Raw genomic sequence first — 16653 nt, 5'->3', positions numbered from 1 at the left:
GTGGATAAAAGCGTCAAGTAAAAGAGCAATATAACAAGCAATTGCCTTCAGTGAATAAAAGGTAACATCAATAATACGGCCCAATGATAAGAGAGAAAAACAATTTTAACAACCTTAAAAAAAACAACTGTAAAAACAACCTTAACAATTTTATAAGGTTGAAAAACATCACAAATGGAAATTGGGCCTGATTGTTGAGGTTTTCTCGTTCATCTGATGATGAACTTCACCACCGTCCAAGGACGGTGAGGACAGACAGGTGTTTTTAATCAGCCTGGTCTTGTGTGTCCTTGCATGAGTGTGTGTGCATCTTGATTGAAAGAATGCCACCAAAGCAATTGAGACATCCGTGCGATGTCTATGGGGTGATGCATTAGGCCACTACTCTCATGATTGTGTCAGTAGCTGCGTGTCTAATGCAGGATCAAACCTATACAGTTTGTGGGGAGAATGGATCGATTTGTCGCCAAGCCTCCCTCCCTCCCTCCCTCCCTCTCCGCCATAATATTTCCACACCTTTCAAGACGTCCTTGAGTATCAATGTGTCTACTAAGAAGGACTGAGAGGACAATATCAATCACTTGATGAAAATAAGAGTCTGCTTTGTTTCAAGCCGAAGGCTCTTTCACACTTGGTACACGTTTGAATTGAAATAACCCGTTGCCTTTTGATTCGCTGCAGCTGATCCCTTATTAGAAGCAAAGCTGGGGCTTTCTGGCGCAACTTCAAAATCCGTACGGTCGTGCTTTGACATTTTTCACCATCCAAACCGATGCAAAAAGGCACCAAGCTATTTTCTGGTTGGTCGCTTCGTAACCAGCGCTAAATACAGCTAAGCTCACTGCCGTCATCCCTCCTGAGCCCTTTCCTCTGCTGGGCGGTGTGCAAACTATAAGTCAAGTGTGTAAGCACCTCAATTTGCATTGATTGCCTGGTTGTCGCAGATTAGCAGAAGTTCAAATGAGGCGTGGTCGGATCAGATTCTTATCATCCGTGAGCGATCGGGTTTTTTTTTTCAATTCGATTGCAAAGATATAAAACAGTACGGCGTGCCTTCCGTTTCTTCTTAAAATATGTCGAAAGTTATCCTGTAAAGTCATTCTTCCCTCTCCGCTAATAAATTAATTGGCACCACTGCGCGATGAAACACAAGGTGGGAAAACGCTGTCAGGGGGGTTGACACCAATGAGACAAAGTGACGAATAGAAAGGGTGAAGACACTTCAGACACATGCAGATCTTTTAATTGATTGTGCGACCGACCGTAATAGAAATCTTTTTCTAAAAAAGAAAATAGAACTTTTCAGGAGAGACCTCGAGTAGAATCAAACTTGAAATGTTGCCGTATGACTGGAATTAAAAGTGTCATTCTATACAGTTTATTTGCGCTATGTAACTCCCCACAAATCTTTTTTCCCCACTGCATAAAAATGCATTTTGATCATGTGTTATTTTGATGAGTGATTTAGGTTTCTCAAGATTATCCATTAGATCGACATCGGGAGTGTCTATTTTAGCGCAATGTTAATGCAGCAATGATACAAGTAACGGAATCATCATATAAAGATCGATTTGAAATGTAAACTGACTGAGGTGTGAGGACAACGAATCTGTTGTTGGTAAAGACGACAAAGAGGAAAAATCGAAATGCACTGAAAGGCATTTATCGCTGTATTGCTCAGGCCCCTCAAGCAGCTCGGTAGCTCTTCTCACAGGCTAGCTGTTGGCGAGCGCCCATTCTGCATGCAGTTCTGCATGCAGCTGTCACCGCACTGGGCACTCACAGCCCTAAAATAGGCTCTGCTCACATCTGCCACTGTAGCACTTGAGATAATTGTTCCATTTACTGTACAGCCAATATCCCCGTGCAGTAATTGAAGATGACTTTGGCGTGTTTGAGTAATAGCTTCATTCCGTGCTGTGATCCCGGACGGAAAGGTTAAATACAAAGCGGGAAGTGGTGAAAAATAGGTAGAAAGGTGAGGCGAGTAGGAGTTCATTTCATTTGCTGGTCTTTGGGAAACGACATCTCACACACTCCTTTATGTACAGTATGTACAGTATAGCTAGATCGATAGTAGTGATGGGAAAATGAAGCTTCAAACTTGCTTCATGAACCAGTTACATATTTGTATGTATTGTTCTCGATGGCGTGGCAGTTGCGGGGTTGTTTTTTTTGAAGAAGAAGAAGTATTTGTATTCTTCCTGTGTTTGAATAACTGCCGTCATTGGAAAGCGTGCTAAATACACAAACAGACCACGTCTTGTTTTCAAATGATCAGCTAATGAAGCAATGGCAATCACGAAACAAAAGATACTAAATCATCCAATCGTGTGAAAAAGACGATAAACATACATGGGTGGAAGGTGCAGGAAGTATTTCTGTTACCGATTGTGGTTTATTTGGAGCAAGCGACATGCGCTGCAGCGAGCGCAGGACCATTCTTTATTCCTAATCCCCTGATAATTTGCCCGCACCACACACATTGATAGAGTGGAGGCACCGTGTGGGCACTTCATCAAGTTTCCCTTGCGGAGCCGCGTTTTGCATGTCAGGCGCGCAACGTACACTATACATAGCCAGCCGTGTATTCTCACCGGCTTGTAAATTCCTATTCCGCGGAGTCACTTTTGAATTGAATAGGGACTTGGATGGAAAGTCCTTTTTGCTGCCTGCTCTGCTCTGCTCTGCTCTTATTTCAAATGCGTACCATTGCGCATCACTCCCAAATGTGCATTTTCCCATTTGTCGCTCTTTGACTACATCCCGAGTCTCATCAATCCTTGTGTGGAATCTGCGCGTGTGGCCTACGAGCCGGGCAAGGACGCGGTGCCTCATTTATCTTTTGTTGACGCTGAGTGTGATTTCCTCTGCTTAGGGGAAGCCGTGTCCCTGCTTATTAATTATGCCTGAAATATTAAACAGACACCATCAAACATGAATTATTGATTCATTTGCCCCATATCGTCATGGCTAAAGATTTTCAAGACCTGTCATATATCTTCTGACGGCAATCTGACAATATTTGGTAGTCGTGATGTCCCTGGAAATCAAGTTTGTGTGTGTGTGTGTCTTCTTGTCTTTTTGCTCTGAAGTTTCACATCCTTCTTTTATTATTTAGACAATTTGACATCGGTTTGAATAAATATATATATATATATATATCTATACAAAACAAATACCTTAAATTTTTTTACTACTTTTTACTACTTTTTACTTTTTTTTAGTTACTTTTATTGAAGTAATTATTATGAGGACTTTTTCAAACTTTAAATCGAGTCATATTATTACTAGAGTCCTCTTCCAGTACACTTATTTGAGTATAATATTAATATAAAATCAAATGTTATACACTCTCTTTTTCCTCTTCATTTCCTTTTCCCCTTCTCTAGATAAAAGAATGAATTGCCCTGCTGGCGAGCCGAATCAGGTCAATGAGCGTCTCAAGTCGTCCTGATTTGCCATTTTCTTCTTTCGGTCCACATCCTAACCGAAGCCATCAGTTCTGTCTGTGCCGGTTACCATGGCAGCGTCAAAGCAACTCGTTTGTCTTTCTTTGTCATTGCCCCCAACAATACAAAGAACACATTCAGTCATCCACTCGCCCGCCATCCCAAACACACACACACACACGCGCACACTGCAATCACCTTTTAATTCCCCCTGATGTATTACTCTGGCAGGAAGCAATTTTAGTGGCCCGAATTGGGCCTTAAATCACCAAATCAGCTCCTTCCACCGATCCGGCCATCTATCACGCAACCGGCGTTGCTAAACACACGCATCAATAAAACAGCTATGTAAATAAATACGTAAAAGCTATGACACAAGGATAAATATTGTATCAAACACGGAGTGGAGGATTTGTTGTCGCGCTGATAGATGACATCTGCGCTCCTGCCAGACTATGCCATTTGTTTTTGTTTTCTTCGTCCTTGCTGCCTCAGAAAAGAGTGTGTGCGTGTGCGTGCGTGCGTGTGCGTGCGTGTGTGTGTGTGTGTGTACGTGTGTCTGCGTGCGTGTGTTTGTATAGTACGTTTGTAAACCGTTTGTGGACCAGCAGACTTCGGTTTGATTAAAAGAAAAAATTTGCATGACCGCAGAACAAAACAACTCAATGAGCAGTCTACCTTTCTAAGGAGGCACTGATGAGGAGGACATGGATAAACAATAATAATCTAAAGAATCAGTAAACCTTGAAATTCTTTGTTTTATTCTCATGTTGATAGATTGGATCTACTTTCTTAATATTGGTTTAAGCCTAATTGATTCAATTCAGTTTCCCTAAGGCTCAAGAGCTCCTAAAAGACAGGGCCATAAATGTTCCTCATTTGTTGCCACTGTTTTATTGATTTTTTTTCTTCATTGTCACATTTGTAATGATCCTGAGAAATAGGTGCACTTTCTATTTCCTCGAAAAACGCCAGTCAGTCAGACAATCTGTGACTTGCTAGGTATCCCAAAATATTGTCCAGTCGACTCGATTGCTGCTTTCACGGCAGTGATGAAAAAGGCCGCAGCCCGCAGCCAGCAGCCCGCAGCCAGCAGCCCGCAGCCAGCAGCCAGCAGCCAGCAGCCAGCAGCCAGCCAGCCAGCCAGCCAGTCAGCTGTAGGTGCAGGAGCTCTAAAGCAAAATACTAGGATTATTTCTTTAAATATAGAAATCCTCCAGTGGGTGAGAACATCCATCATACTCAGCACTCTGACTCACCCTTACTCTATAACCTGATTCTGTTCTCACAAATCTACCCATGCATGCTGTGGAATATTAGACAGCAGATTATTCTTGCTCGCGTATTACTTGCTTACTAATGAACTCAAGTCGTCTTTTCACTGTGTGTTTATATATGTGGGTGGTTGTGTGTGTGTGTCTGACATCTGACACATTTGGAGCACTTTTGTGTGCGTGCGTGCGTGCGTGCATGTATATATGTATGTGTATATATATATATATATAATTTTTTATTTATATTTTATATATATATTATTTAGTTCTAGTAAATATGTTTCTTTTGTGTAATATAAAATGAGCTAAGTAAAGCCCCATCCATCCATCCATCCATCCATCCATCCATCCATCCATCCATCCATCCATCCATCCATCCATCCATCCATCCATCCATCCATCCATCCATCCATCCATCCATCCGTCCATCCGTCCATCCGTCCCTCCGTCCCTCCGTCCCTCCGTCCATCCGTCCCTCCCTCCCTCCCTCCCTCCCTCCCTCCCTCCAACCATCCATCAAGATCTACATCTGCTTTCCAAGGACTGTCAGCAATGTTGTGATGAGACTCGGTCCATAAGTGCCTGTGCTCCTTATCTGATTGGTCAAAGACTCATTAATTCCCTCCTAGCTCCTAGCCTCTGGTTATCTACCGCAAAGTGAATTACACAAGTGTCTATTGATTTGTGTCCTTATGCCAGCCATGTTTATAGAGTAAAAGCATTGCTTTTCTCCCTGACTGGAGGAAAGGCAGGGGCGGGGGAGGGGGGGGGGGGGGGAGCTAATTGGCCCGAGACAAGATCACCTTGACTGCCTGGACTCAACAGCTGCAGGTTAGGGAGAGAAAATATTTCAGGAGGGGATGGAAAAAAAGAAGGGATATTCTAATTGCTTAACTGGATGTCGATTCAAGTGTATTAGCAGTGCCGTGGCCTCGAAAAAATGTTACATGTACGTATAATCTACGTCTTCTGGATATTTGTATTGCATTCAAGCGGCAGGGCTTGAAGCCTGGGAAAGGTGCTGCTGCTGCTGCTGCTGCTGCTGCTGCTGCTGTAATTACCCAATATCTCTTTAGTCGGATGGATGGTGTGTGTGTGTGTGTGTGTGTGTGTGTGCGTGTGTGTGTGTGTGTGTCCATTTGCTGAGTTTCATGCTTCATTACTGAGGGATGTTAAGGTAATATGACCCTTCCACGTCCATTGAGGGAACTGATCTCTGCTTCGGGCACTAAAATGAGGCCCACTGTGGCTAAGGATTCCTTTTGACTCCACTGACGCTCAGTATTTAAGGCAATTTAGTTTCGTCAGACCTGAACTCATTCAGCGCCGCTGACAGTTCTAGACGTCAAAGATATCAAGTGGGATGGCAGCGAATGAGTTAAGCAAGGCTTCATTCTTTGTTCTCTGATCGACTTAGCATGCGAGCGGCGTCCTTTGTCACGCCTCCAATTGGACCTTTCCAACATGTGCTTTTCTTCGATACAATTAAGGTCGGTACGGCTGCAAGTGTATCGAACTTGATCCATGGCCCGAGGGTTTAAAAAGGGCCGTTCACTCCTCCATACTTCAGGGTACTTATCTTCAAGGGTCAATAAGGTGTTGGCTTGAATTATAGGTGCCGTCATGACCAACGGGGACGGCTGAGTGACTCTAATTATGGCATGAGCACCACCATTAAATTTATTACATCTGAAACAGGAATGTCAGAGATACTACATATTCCCCAACGACCAGTCCCAATTACCTAATGGGCTTTTGAGAACTATAAGATCCTTTTGTCATTCGATAGTGGTGCCGTCTCGGTATAATGTGGGACAGAATATGCTAATTAGTGTCGGTTTAAACCGAAAGGGCGCCCTGCCTCGTTGTAGCTTGAGTGTAGTCTAGAAATCAGACTTGCTCAAAACACTTTGGAATGAACAACATACGTAAAGAATGCTCCGTGTGTTTTGTTTGGATTTGTGGTCAAGAAAAATGTAAGGCTTAGGTTGAATAAGCATATAGTACTAGCTAGTCAATGTAAACGATGGGTTTATGCCAAAGCCAAGTCGCTGAAGCATCCGAGGAAGCTGATATGCATTCATGCAGTCGGCATCAGTAACGTTCATCATTTATTCAGTCCCTTCTTGGCATGTGTAAAGGCTGAATAGCTTTTACCCGCTGGTTAATTATGCTCTTAATTAGTGGAGGAAAGGACGAGTAAATGAATGAAGTTTCATCAAGTGCTACATGTCTGCAGGGATTGCGGCGGCGGCGGCGGCGGCTTCCTTATGTCATCTCATTAAGCATGACCACTGACACTCACTGATCTGGAGGCATCTCCTTTTGAATGAACGCAAACGTTGTCAGCGTGGAAGGCGCGCTTGACATGCATTCTCGGCAAGGAGCGAGCGGCTCATATTCACTTGAATTGTCCGTGAAAGTTCTAGCTTTCTCTGGGAGCTTCTCAAGAGCTGCTTAGCAGACATGAGACTAGCGATGTACGTATTTAAGACATGTAATTCCTCCCTCAATTTGTGTCTCATGATTTGGTAGATGGCAAAGCGACAAGCCATTTCCCCTCAATACGCTCGAAGAAATTCAGCTCCGACCAAATAAGGAGAGTGGAAAAGGCAATCAAAGGGCGAAGAGCCAAGGGCATGAAGAATCATTGAAGAATGTGAGTGACATTTTCGAAGACTGTCATCAAGAAGAGGCAGTTCCGTGAAGAAAAGGGCTGAGAAACATCGCGCAACTTTACAAATGATCCATCGGATCCATCAGTGATAATGGACGCCCCATCTCAAGCCATGTTACTTTAGAAAATATCAGTGTACCATTGTTTTAGCTGAAGAGATACTGATGGACAATACCTGACGTTCCACATTCATATTTTAGAATTTGTTGTTGGAACATCATGCTCCATTTAAAGACAACTGTGTGTGTGTGTGTGTGTGTGCGTGTGCGTGTGCGTGTGTGTCAGGTGGAAAGAAAGGAGTGGGTGGGAGAGAGAGTGAGCGAGCGAGCGAGTCTGATTTCCATTTGTTGGACTTTTATGAGGTAGGCAGAGGAATGCATCGATTTCATAAAGGCCACATGGGGTCTGCTTGCCGTTTAAACAGCCCAGTGTGGGATCAATGAAAGGGGGGAGATGAAAACATTGACATTTACTCTAGGTTGTGCCCCTGGGCACCAAGGACCCAGATGGTAGAAAGTCACACAGTCGGTCGCTTTTCTCGCGTCATCGTCGGCAGACACGGAAATTTCTCATCGATACATACTCGCTAAAGCATGGGTTTGTCTTAACAATTTCATTTCATGACCAATGTAAACAACATTGCTGTTTTCTATACATACATAGTCTATTTTATTGCCGCAACAATCTTCTTGAAATGTTTTTTTCTTTTTCCATCTTGGAAAAGAACATTACAGAAAGCATACAAACTACCATCATATCAATCAAGGCTTTGAGGCGCAATTCTATTCCACTTGCTTGTCACTCGATTTTAACAGCGGCTGGCTGCTGTGATGTGATCTGAACGAGGCCAGTTTCAAAGCCTCGAAAGCCCTTTTTAGTGCCATTAGGAAAGCAGTTGTTGTGGATAAAGTGCACAATTACAATTCTTTAAATAGTCAAATATTTCAAGAGAAAAAAAAAATTTAAAATCATTGAAAGAAGATGGGCATCTATGTGTAGAAAAGACAAAGTCAGGGTCCACATTGAAAATGAAACAGTCAAAGCGACTGGCAAGGAGAGGTTTGGCGCTCCACCTGCCTGCCTGCCTACCTACCTACCTACCTACCTACCTACCTACCTACCTACCTACCTACCTACCTACCTACCTACCTACCTACCTACCTACCTACCTACCTACCTACCTTGCCTACCTGCCTGCCTACTTAGCTACCGACCTACCTAGCTACCTCGCGCCCGCATTTGCGTGAGGCATGATTAATGGCCATTCTGATTGACTGTGACGGGACCAGGTGAAGCTCGTATGGTCGGTGCCAGAGGTTACACAGTGCTCTCCGAAGACACTTTTCAAACAGCTGGCGAGCGGCATCGTGGGACTTACCCGTCCGTGTCCGCCGTGCGTGTCCCTACTTAAATGTGATAAGCTCTATCCAGCCAGCAGTGTATTCTTCTGGCTTCAACCTAACTCCTTCACCGGGTTGGCTGTGAATGAGTTCAAAGGGACATATTACGGAAAAGAGACTTTGTAATTGCTTGAATACAAAGTCAATTCCGATCTGTCGTGGCTGAAGCAGGTGTGAAATTAAACAACCAAGTTCATCTTCAATTATCTGTCAATTTCGTAGAATGTCTCTCTGAGTGAGTTGTTTGTTTATAAACTCCTTTTTTGGTGCATATTATTGAAACGAATAGTGGGTCTTTAAATGACTGAACATTAAAAAGTCACCATTTTCTACACTGCCCCTTTTCCATACACAAGGTGAAAAATAACCCCAAGCACTTCTTATAGGATTTAACCCTCAACACCTTTGATTTTGATCAACTTTGACCGTCAGGTCTACATTGAATCTAATCGCAGCAGTTTGACCACCTCGAAGGTCATTTTTGCGACTAACACAACCACAACAACCCACAGTTCATATTTATACCTCATGATATACATACGTGCTGTTAATAAATCCAAACTTGTTTTCCACGTCCATTGCCGAAACTAATAGAAGCAGAGGGAGCAAAAGACATGGCCAACGTGAAATCATTCATTGATTGACAAAATCTTTTTTTAGCCCACTCTTGGAAAAGGTTGAATGACCATTTCATACTATATACTACGTACGTATATTGTATATTGCATGCAATCAATGAAAATGGTCATGCTTTGACTGTGATCATTGAGTCCGTTCAAACGCCAATTTTCTGGATGATATTTTTCTCTTTCTCTGTGTGTCATAAACTGAAAGCAGCTCTCCGTCCAACTTCTTCCTGTTCTGCGTTGATGTCCTTCCTTACTTGGCACGTGACTTCTGGCTCTTTCTGCTTCATATCATCCCATTTTTGTTAACATCTTCTTCCTCCTTTTGCACCTCCCTCCTGAGACATGTATACATATTACTCTTACTGAAGTCTCCCAAGCACGGCTCGTCGCTATTCTAATGCAAATAATGATGCCAATTGTGGCACAGCATGCGGTCATGTCTGCGTTTGAACTGCGTTGCCGACTGTGTCGTAGCACATTCGACGTAGAATTGTGCACACAAAAGCAACAATATGACATGACGCTGACTGATGTTTGTTAATGCGGGTGCTTGTTACCACCTCTATTGGTGCCATCGCGTCGAGCATTTTGATGTCACGTGTCGTGGCACAAAGGAATTCGATTGCATTATCCATCCAATCAATTTGGCCCATGTCGTTTTGTTTGCTTTTTCTTAAACGCCCAGCATTTGCGCTTGCTAGTCGGGCGGTGCGCACATTGCCAATGCAGCTACGCGGCAGCAACACAGCAATCAAATGTGGAAGTGAAGCGGGTCCTCGTGCTCAAACTATTATTTTTCTACCTCGACTACATGTTTCTTTACGTGCGCACCGTCAGGAAGACATTTACAAGTATTTGAATGGTCTCAAACGGTTTGTGCAAAAATTGATGGTGACTATAAAACCGTTGGTGAGTGAGTGAGTGAGTGAGTGAGTGAGTGAGTGAGTGAGTGAGTGAGTGAGTGAGTGAGTGAGTGAGTGAGTGAGTGAGTGAGTGAGTGAGTGAGTGAGTGAGTGAGTGAGTGAGTGAGTGAGTGAGTGAGTGAGTGAGTGAGTGAGTGAGTGAGTGAGTGAGTGAGTGAGTGAGTGAGTGAGTCAGTGAGTCAGTGAGTCTGCGAACCATGGGCACTGAAGATCCCTGCAAAATCATTGCTGCTCTTCCCATAAAATGCTTTGATATTCCACTTCAGTCGATGCGGCGCCCTCAGGGCTTGGACTGCATTTAGCCTTCAAGAGAACAGAGAGTAGCTTGGAACATTGGAGAAAGAACCCAAAGTTGCACCTCAACATCATAACAATCAGTCATATCAATGACATACATCTCTGACATTTGGATCTTTTTCTAGCATGTTTCTTGGAATACCAATTTCCATCTCGTATCTTCATTGAAAACTACAAAAGACATCGAAAGTGCATGTGTTCTTTTCAGCCTGAAGATGTTCAACAAGCGCTGTAGAAAAGGGATGGAGTCGAGCAAAAATGGACTTAAGGTGAAAGCTGAAGTCCTTTGCCTGTCACGACTCGTCCCCGGTTGTTTGATATGTAGGTTGTCATGGTTTCTGTCCGTGTCTGTGTACTCGCCCCTCCCTTCCCTTCCTGTGTCAACTCCCAATCCATGTTCTGATCACAGTCACCTGCCTCTCGTTACCTGTGGTGTATTTAAGTCCCGTCTGCCCCTCCCTCACTCCCCGTCGGATCATTGCTAATGCCATGATGTCTTTTGTCTCACGCCTCTGTTCAGTTTCTGTTTGCGGTTTTGTTAGTACGTTCCGTCCGTCTGCTCTGCCGAGTCTGTTAGTTTGTGTTCTCCGATAAAGCGAGCTGGTCCAAGCTGCATTTGGTCGCCCTGCTCCATCCGTTTCCTGACATTGCCACGGATGGAAAGCTCGCCTTGTGTGCAGAGCATTTTTGTTTTGGTGACGCGCTGTTCTTTGCTCCCCCAAGTCATTAGGTGCCAGCTTTCATATTTTACAAGGCTTGCCGTCTGGATTTTATTGATGGTGAGCGGGTTTAACAGAACACAAAGACCGGCGTCAACATTTACTCTAACTTGGACCAGGGAGAATTTAGAATGCTTTGGCAAAACTGACCAAATGTAGCCATTTCTCTAGATGCGCTTTAAAACGGAAGCAACAGAGCTGCTAATCCAAACACTTGTAATTCACCCGTAGTGTGATGCTTCTAATGTGATGCTATTTTTGCCAAATCCATTTCTTGTCCGGAGCTACGGCCTAATCTAATGATGGAGACATGTTTTCCGTTGCGTTGGGATAGTGTATGAAAAAATAGGAAAAGCCAAGCCTCAAGAGAATGCCTTCAAACAATGTGTGCACTTTAATAAGCTCATATCATGGAAGCTTTTGCTCTGCCAGCCTCAGGGCTTCATGTTCAAATCAATGGGTTGCAGCCTTGTGCATCTTTTCACATTTTTCAGTCAACTGATGCAGGATAGGTTTGATAGGGAGGGAACTGAGTGCGTGTATAAAGTCACCAGTTGGACTAGTCGTGGATATTGTTTGACATTTATGGAAATAGAATTAGCCGTGGTGTAAGATAACAGCGCAGCTGGTGACGTGGGAAACATCACTTTAAATAGATATAATAAATATATACGTATATATAACCCTCACCCAATGTGGCATGAATGCCATGTGAATCCGTTTAAAATCAGCTAAATGAGGAGAAATGGAAACGCTGGACAGACATTTGGTGGATGTGATCTGCTCAGACAGTTTCAAAAAATAAAAATATAAAAACCTAAAAAACACCTTGTCAGACTATATATCAATAAAAATACAGTTGCAATATCATATATTTATAGCAATTTCTAATTTGTGTAGGCTGTTTTTTTGTCAAATGCTGCTATTGCACCCCCAGGCATAAAAGCCCCGTTGCCCATATTTTAATTTCGCAACTGTGAGACAAAGTGACTGCTTGGGTGATGATGCCGTGATATGGTTCCCAGTAGTTTGTCGAACAAATCACAGTTGATGGACTAGCACATCTGCTATGGCGCCGATAGTGCTGCTTCAATACATCCCTTTAGGACAATATGCAATGCACTTTCAGGGCTGGCTGACTGTTTGTATATTCATGCAAAGCTGAAAGAAGATTGCATTTTTAGTTGGATGAAAGCTTTCCCAGCCTTTTTAATGGGATCCTAAATTTGCAGCCATTTTTTTTTTTTTTTTTTTTTTTTGAACTCTTTATTCGAGACTGGCCAACATTGTGAACCCGTGCTTGATCGAAGTGGATCTAGTTGGCAGCGACAGCGGCACCTTTGAAGCCTTTTGTTGTCGAATGTCGGTGATCAAAATGTCAGATCTCACTGAAGTCGGGACGGTCTAATCTGCTGATGAGCCCCAGGGCCTGACAGGGAAATGAAATTGTCGGACGGGGCGGGGCGCTCAGGGCCACGCGAGATAGACAGGACTCTGTGATCACGCAATCCTCTTTTGAAGCACTTTAAGCAAGGCACTTGATGAAAGCAACTGATCTCACAAGCGGCTCCTCCGAAAGTGGACTTTTTGGTTGGAACGCTGTCGACGAAACGGCCGGCTTCTGAAGCGGAGCTAAAAGGACGCCAGCTTTAAATAAGAGAGAGATTCATTTTTATACACATGCGTACACTGTGCACTTGTGCTCACGAGTGGATTTTTGTCAAGTGTGTCAAGGTTTTACGCAATGCTCTTGAAACCAAAAGTGGAGAGCCTAAAGCTGCAAGGCTGTTGCTTGGCAAACAAAAAAGAATATGAAACAAATCATGTCGAGAGATAAATCGAGATTTGAAATGGTAATAAAGAGTAAATACATTTGTTGACTGATTGTACGGTACTTGGAGGTCAGGGAGGGGGATGAAAGTGGAAATTCAAAATCTTTAACAAGGCGATGGTAAGTAAGCCAAAGTAAATTTGAAAGTGCGCCGTTGTGTGTGATGATGATGACGATGATGAGAATTATTATTCTTTTCTTGTCGTTGGGCATACTGTAGCTCTGTTCATATTGTGCTGACGAAAACGGAGACAGATGCGATCTGGGTGGGTGGTAGCAAGAAGAAGGGGGCTGGGTGGGTCCCTGGAACTGATCTCTTGGGCCCCCAAAGATAGAAGACATGGAACCCTGTGCTGCTAATTAATGTAGACCCAGGTTTATAAAAAAAAAAAAAAAAAAAAAACAAAACCCGATGGAGTTGCAGTCAGTGCGCTCAGATCTATCATCCGTGAGCGTGTGTGCCTTTGTGTGTTCTTCCAATGAATACATGTGGCTGGACGTGTGTGTGTGTGTGTGTGTGTGTGTGTGTGTGTGTGTGCGTGCGTTCTTAGCAGCTGGAGTGCTTCAAGGGAATAAATTACAGCCTCTCCTTGAGGGTGTGAAAGGGAGTGCATGAATTTTGCAGCTGAGGGAGGGATTAGCTCAGCTCCCCCTAGTCACACACTTACTGTACGTATATCTATATATTTGATTCCATGTTTATATGCTTCAGCCCACTTCTGCGTACTTCACAATGGTGAGCATTTCTGTTGGGAGACTTTTTCCACCAAGGTAGATGACATATTTACCAGGATGTAATAATATTCACTACTCACCTGATGCAGCACGGAGAGGTCATTCTCTGGATTTGCATTGTGTCAACGTGTCGTGTATTCAAGGCAAATGTTCTTGTCACGTAAAGCTCACAGTAGGTACTTTTGTTTGCATCTGACCATTCAACACCTGCATTCAGCTTTTGATGTTGACAAACAATGTTGGAATATTGTAGGTTTCAGATCATCCATCCATCCATCCATCCATCCATCCATCCATCCATCCATCCATCCATCCATCCATCCATCCATCCATCCATCCATCCATCCATCCATCCATCCATCCATCCATCCATCCATCCATCCATCCATCCATCCATCCATCCATCCATCCATCCATCCATCCATCCATCCATCCATCCATCCATCCATCCATCCATCCATCCATCCATCCATCCATCCATCCATCCATCCATCCATCCATCCATCCATCCATCCATCCATCCATCCATCCATCCATCCATCCATCCATCCATCCATCCATCCATCCATCCATCCATCCATCCATCCATCCATCCATCCATCCATCCATCCATCCATCCATCCATCCATCCATCTCATCTGTATTGTGTGAATTCAAAGCACAAGTTAGCGTCATCACAGGTCTTAGGACAAAACATTTTGGAACATGGCAATGTTAGAAACAAATAGTCTCGCACCCCAGGGATAGTAGTTTTGAATTCAAAACAATGTCATCATGTTATTTGTTCATTTTGTCTTATTATGAAGCAAATTATACGGTGCGTGGGTGCACCAATTCACAATGTGCTTTGCTCTATTGTTCACTGACTTGTGCTGATGTGTCAAAATGTTGGTGGCCTCTTCCATCAGTATTATTTGCGGCTCCAGAGCCAGAGCCAGAGCCAGAGCCAGAGCCAGAGCCAGAGCCAGAGCCAGAACGGGTGGGCTGGCTGGCCGGCCGCAGCAGAGTGCAATAACTGTGAATAAGGGTAGCAATAACTCCATCAGCTCCCTCATCAAATCAAAGCTGACTGATGCAGAATAATCAGAAATTGAAATCAGGGGGAGAAAAAGAGCTGACCTGACAAAATAGGAAATGTCATGGGGGGGGGGCCCAATAATAAAGGAATCAATGAGATGCAGTTGCCCTTGCACTTCTTGAAGGCAATAAGACAGTTGGCGCTACAATATAGCTAGCTCCATGCTGTCTAGATGGATGGAAGAAGATAGAGGAGCAAATAAAGGAACTGCTGCACGATTCAGAGATCACGGAGCAGCTGTCCCAGCGCTATGGGGCAACATGCATACAGTATATGTAGGAGCAAGAAAATATGCAACAACTGTGACTTCAAAAATAAAGAAACATTCACCTTTGATTTCTGGAATCAGTGTCCTATTTATACGAGTTGGGGAATCTTATGTTTGAATTCAATAACTCCGCTGAGCGTCATCGTCAGGTTTTTGTGGCGGGCTGGGAATGAAACAAATGAATTCCCCGTGCAGTCAGTGTCACAGCTCCATTTTTGCTTTCATCACCAAATCTTTTTCCATCGTGACCTATTTTCTCCTTAGCCGCTTGCACACACATCCACGCCCACAAACAAATCTCATAAATACACATCACATCTGGGACATACACGTACGTGCATATATACCGTAAGACAGGCGTTGTCAACCGGTGGTCGGCGGCCCTCTAGTGGTCCGCAAAATTGGATTGTAACATTTTCCCAAATAAAACGGATTTATTATTAAGACTCGAAAAATGTTTTTCTCTCACAATTGTAGCCACCACCTCTTCTGCTCTCCATCCAACCACTGCTCGAGTCTACCTTCCAGATCTCGCCATCCTCCTGCTCACCCACATTCGACCATATCAAAATCATTAACCTCTGGAAATCATATTGCTGCTGGTACTGGACACACCCCACTTTTCCCCTCAGGTCTCTCGATTTCCCCAGAATGCCTATTAACCCGTCCCAAAATAATGACACCATTTATTACAACAGTAGAGAAACATGACACTGAAATAATTAGCACCACTGGAGAGCTTTGGAAATGTGTGCGGTGCTAAGAGTGGCCATTTGATGTTCATGATTCTCATCAATTTTCCCATCTAGCCCAGAGAGACTGAGGAGGAAGACACAGCAGGAGAGACAATGATTGCTGCTGCCTGTGTTGAGGTGCTCGTTTTGTGGGCCTGGGAAGGAAGGAAGGAAGGAAGGAAGGAAGGAAGGAAGGAAGGAAGGAAGGAAGGAAGGAAGGAAGGAAGGAAGGAAGGAAGGAAGGAAGGAAGGAAGGAAGGAAGGAAGGAAGGAAGGAAGGAAGCAGTGTAATAACGAGAACACGGCTTGTCCCCCACATGCGTACGCTGGCCTGAATACCAGTAATTAGCCACGACTCGACCTGCCACTCTGAAAGGGAATGATTTGTTAGAACATCCCCATGATCTCATTGTCATTTCTTGACCATGTGTGAATCATAAGTCACATGTGAATCATGTGTTTCCATCATTGACTATTAATCAGAAAAGGCAGTAAAGTTAAAGAGGCCATATTGTGGAAAATGTACTTTTTAATTGCTTGTATGTATACGACAAATACAGCAGTTGGGTCTCTGGAGTGGCTGCCTGCCTGGGTGGCTGCCTGCCTGCCTGCCTGCCTGCCTGCCTGCCTGCCTGC

At 43.9% G+C, this 16653-nt stretch overlaps 1 protein-coding gene across 3 annotated transcripts in view; it reads left to right on the top strand.

Annotated features, from left to right (window-relative positions):
• The window catches only part of LOC125977452 (receptor-type tyrosine-protein phosphatase gamma), a 74785-nt gene that overhangs the window by 20733 nt on the left and 37399 nt on the right, over positions 1-16653 (top strand). The gene's annotated exons all lie outside the window — the stretch shown is intronic.

Source organism: Syngnathus scovelli, chromosome 11 (genome assembly GCF_024217435.2).
Source record: "Syngnathus scovelli strain Florida chromosome 11, RoL_Ssco_1.2, whole genome shotgun sequence".
Lineage (NCBI taxonomy): Eukaryota > Metazoa > Chordata > Actinopteri > Syngnathiformes > Syngnathidae > Syngnathus > Syngnathus scovelli.
Note: the sequence above shows the minus strand (reverse complement) of the source record. Positions and strands in the feature narration are given on the sequence as shown.